This window comes from Papaver somniferum, chromosome 10, assembly GCF_003573695.1.
Source record: "Papaver somniferum cultivar HN1 chromosome 10, ASM357369v1, whole genome shotgun sequence".
Taxonomy (NCBI): domain Eukaryota; kingdom Viridiplantae; phylum Streptophyta; class Magnoliopsida; order Ranunculales; family Papaveraceae; genus Papaver; species Papaver somniferum.
In genome coordinates, this window is record NC_039367.1 from 97871526 (window position 1) to 97876536 (window position 5011).

A 5011-nucleotide genomic window follows, 5' to 3' on the forward strand; every position below is an offset into this window, starting at 1 on the left:
CCTTTGCTTCCTTGTCCAAGATTTTGTTGGGCTTTCTTAGACAGCTTGCTGAGGTAGCATCTTTTCAAAACCTGATGGGATTATAGGAGGAGACTTTTTGTTGTTGTTTACCACCTTCAATCTATCAGAAGTTTTGATGGATGGAGATCTTATTAACTTTATGCTCGAGTTTTCCTTGGTGCATTCAGCACTTCCTCCTCCTCCCAAGGAGAAACTTTGCTCCTTATCCCATTCCATGAAATTTGTCTTAGAGGGGATATTTGTGAAGGGATCAGCGAGATCAGCAGACTTCAAGTTATGAAAGAATTCTTCCTCCGTGATAGCTTTGCTATTTACCTCCCCTTCTTCATTACCTGTTTCAACAACTTGTATTTCTTTACCATAGAAACCCATTATTCTCAGAGCATTTGGGATGTCATTGTTTGTGACTTGTACTTTTACTAGGTACGAATCTGATGACTCCGAGTTTTCATTCTCACTGCCCTGAGATGGTTGTTGGCTGATATTTGAAGTACCCCCAACTTCCATACTACGATTGTTCGTTGCTCCCTCTTTGACAGTAGCTACTATGTCGACTGGTTTACATGCTATAGCTCCATGATCTGGAATTCTACAGATCTTGCATAACTTTGGGTGGATTGAGTAAGCATACCCAATCCTAGTCTTTTTGTCTCCCACCTTTGCCCACATTCCAGTAGGCATTTCTTCTTTAACATTGATAAGAACCATGACGTTCACATTCTTCTCATCTTCATCTCTCCCATATGGTCTTTTAGAATCTTTTAGAACTCCTGTTGGTTTGCTGATTTCATACAAAGCTTCCCAGGAAGTCATTCTTGTTGGAACCCTCTTTAGGTGGATTCTCATTAGAACATAATCAAGCATCTTTTTTTTATCACAAATATCTTTTTTTATCACAAATAAGTTGTAGCTGGCGTTTAGTAATTGTCTGTTCGGAGTGCAAACCTGTCTTTTAAAAGACTTTTTCATTTATTTGTGATTTTATCCATGAAAAGAAAAGAGTAATAATTTTTAACGACAAACATCTTGTTTTTATACAACTGATTCAATTGATACTAGACTGAAAAATCTCAAAAATCATTTACAATGGATTTTCCACTAGTCCACCCATAGTTCTACAACTAATCGTTTATTTCTTATGTTTGAAATTTGAAGGTAAATTCAAAGCAGTGTGATCTTGTCATAGCATACTGATTTCTCCACCTATCCTCGAGGAGGACGAAATTTTTGTCCGACATTCACAAATTTAAAAAAAAGTCTATCCCATTTTAACATTATAGTTCAAGATAATATGTAAAATGAAATAAGCTTGTAATGACTATCAAAGTTTACTCTAAAGTAGTTAGATTTAAGATGTTTCCTCGAGTAAGATAGAAATGTCACTGGTTGGTAAGGTGGCCGAAGGGCACAACAATTTTTTAACAATATTAGTGAATAACTATGATTTTTAAGTTAAAAGTTTAGATTGAATAATTTGATTCTCTATACACAGAAATTATACAGAGAGAAGAAAAAAAAAGAAAGAAAAGAAGAGACGGTGAAGTTGTGTGACTGCGAACCAAGAAAAGGAAAGGATTGAGAGTAAAAAACATACACATTTATACCGCGCAAGCCACGGGATTTCTCTCCGTAATTCTTGCGATCACTCTAGAATTATACTCCGTAGTAAAACAAAAGCGCATCATGGGGCCAAAATCATTAGAAAAACTAGGAATCCTATATTTGGTTGCTAGACTCGCAACAAAATGGGCACCGCGGTTTTATTTTTTGCAGACTCGCAACAAGATGGATACGACTATATTATAGAATATATAAGTTTTATTTTTTAAATCAATCTAGAATTGTACTACGTAGTAAAAAAAACACGCAACAAGATGGGCACGACTGTATTATTGAATATATAAGTTTTATTTTTTAAATGTTGGGGACATTTTTTGCAATGCGAACGACTAGTGCTTTTCAGCGAAATTGATTAGCTCTCTGGCTCCTCTTGCGGCAACTCCTCCAGTCTTGGAGTTTAAAAAGCAACCTCAGCATTTCAGTCTATACGTTGTGGACATTAGTATGTTTTTTCTACTTGTCAGTGGCGGAGCCAACTTTTAAGTTTAAGGGGACTAAAAAATTTTTGATAAACTTGGTGGACTAGATTATTAAAAATCAGGAGCTAAATCCTAAAAACTAGAGGATTAAACTAAAAAACTGAAGAAAACTAAGGGCTAAACATGGATTTTTGAAATTTTAGTGGGCTAGAGCCAGGGTTAGTCAACCCTTGGCTCCGCCCTGCTTGTGGGTCACTTCGGGTATTTACCTTGAAACAACAAATTAGAGATGGAGGAATTCAAAGAGTTTGATTCTTTCGTCTCCTTCACGTAGATAATATCATCTTGAATTTGTTTATTTTCTTGTGTGCATATTGTATTCCTTTCAAGTTTGCAACTGTCTGGGTATGATGGGGTTTGTTATTACTGAAGATTGTGATTAGAAGACTGTTTGGATGATTATTTGAGGTGATTTCCAGTCCATAGTTTTCATTTTGATCAAGTTTGGAACAGATTCAGTTAGTATGCTAAATGTTTGATAAAATGTCTGACAGAGATTAACACCAAAGCCAGCGTCACTCTGAAGGCTGCTGCTGCTGCTGCTGCAACCATTTCATTCCCTCTAAAGAAAGCTTCAAGATGTAAGCTTTCATTAATATACGCAATTTTTATCAGTTATAATGATGTAAAAGTTGAATGTGTTAGAAAGGATATTATTAGCTGTTGTTATGGCTCTAAGAAATGAGGTTGCAAACTGTCAGAACAATCTTTAAGTTGAATTATTTAACTGTTGATCAGACAGCCATCTACATCACTGAACACTTCAAACTGGAAATGAGAGGCATTAACTAAAACATATTCACCTCAGTCGCCAAAACGGCAAATACAGACCTGTTATTATTCTTATTGCAATGCCCCAAGTTACAAGTAGAAAGTAAGGGCTCCTTAATTGGTGCTCAGAGAATCACTCGCTCTACAAGGATTAAAGTAGAACCACACCTAAGCCATGTAGGTATTTCACTGATATTGTGGTTTCAATGTACCAACTGGCTGGGTTTTCGTTTTTTCTTTTTATGTTTGATTGATTTGTAACAGGATGACTATTCTGAAGATGAACAATTTAAGGTCAATTGGAAAAGAGCAGCTATCAATAGTGGCTTTGGTTTTGGATTTGTTGTTCTTCCACACTTTCCAAATACTTGTTTAATAATTGTTATTCAGCTTTCCCTAATTAGGGGGATGAACTCATTTCTGCTTATTAGTTTCCCTTCATTGATACCCCTCTTGCAGAAAACATGGGAGTGCTTTTGTTTTTCGCCAATATCGCCTAATTGGTTTTGCCCCAATTGCTCTAATTCAAAGAGTTTCTATGCATATTCTTAACTGGGGTTGTATACGGAGAGATGAATCGTAGCTTAGAGTTGTTTATGGATTGCTCTTAATTGATGATACTCACAATGGAAATAATGAGATACTTTTTAGTTTTTTTAGGGCACAGTTGTACTGGTAAATCCATAGAGTTACCATGTTTTTGCAACCTAGGGTAGCGTGGATATCCTAGGTACCCAAATGAAGCGTGGCATTACCATTGATATTGCCTTATGGAAGTTCGAAACTACCAAGTACTACTGCACAGTTATTGATGCTCCTGGACATCGTAACTTTATCAAAAACATGATTACTGGTACTTCTCAGGCTGATTGTGCCGTCCTCATTATCGATTCTAACACTGGAGATTTTGAGGCTGGTATCTCAAAGGATGGTCAGACTCGTGAGCACGCTCTTCTTGCTTTCACCCTTGGTGTCAAGCAGATGATCCGTTGTTGTAACAAGGTATACCTTTCTCACAGTTATTTTCCTGTCTATAAAATTTAGACTTTCCAATGCTGTTTATCCTTCCCGTGGCTAACTATTATTTCATGTGTTTCGTGTTTGTGTTTGTAGATGGAAGCCACCACCTCCAAGTACTCAAAGGCTAGGTACGATGAAATTGTGAAGGAGGTCTCATCTTACTTAAAGAAGGTTGGATACAACCCAGACAAACTTGCCTTTGTTCCCATCTCTGGATTCGAGGGAGACAACATGATTGAGAGGTCCACCAACCTTGACTGGTACAAGGGACCAACTCTCCTTGAGGCTCTTGACAATATCTCTGAGCCAAAGGGACCCTCAGACAAGCCCCTTCGTCTTCCACTTCAGGATGTTTACAAGATTGGAGGTCTTGGAACTGTGCCAGTGGGACGTGTTGAAACTGGATTCATCAAGCCTGGTGGTTGTTACCTTTGGACCCACCGGGTTGACCACTGAAGTTAAGTCTGTGGAGATGCACCACGAAGCCCTTCAAGAAGCTCTTCCAGGAGACAATGTTGGGTTCAATGTCAAGAATGTCCCAGTGAAGGATCTCAAGCGTGGTTTCGTCGCCTCGAACTCCAAGGATGACCCTGCAAGGGAAGCTTCCAACTTCACCTCCCAGGTCATCATCATGAACCATCCTGGTCAGATCGGTAACGGTTATGCCCCAGTTCTTGACTGTCACACATCTCGCATTTCTGTGAAGTTTGCTGAGATCCTCACCAAGATTGATAGACGATCCGGAAAGGAGCTTGAGAAGGAGCCCAAGTTCTCTACGTTTTCAGTTGCAGCGTATCTAAGTTGCAAATCAGAATACTCACACTAAAATAATATATCTTGATATATTAACTGTAAGAGAAAGTAAAGGAACACTAACTGCAGAGAGGATTAAAAATTTAAAAAGACGATTGAGATATCATTTATTACTGCTGCTTCAGAGAATAAAAGAAATATAATTGAAAAAGAATCTTGGGGTTTCTTGATTTTCTATGTGTTTCTAAAGGAGATGAAATCTGTAGCGAGATAGAAAGAAAGAGAGAGATGGTGTATGAATGAGAGATTATGAGAATATGTTGTGTTTATATAGACTTAGACTTGGG

At 37.8% G+C, this 5011-nt stretch overlaps 1 pseudogene; it reads left to right on the plus strand.

Annotated features, from left to right (window-relative positions):
* The first annotated feature begins 2318 nt into the window (after positions 1–2318).
* LOC113317388 lies at positions 2319–4752 on the plus strand (annotated as a pseudogene).
* The last annotated feature ends 259 nt before the right edge of the window (positions 4753–5011 follow it).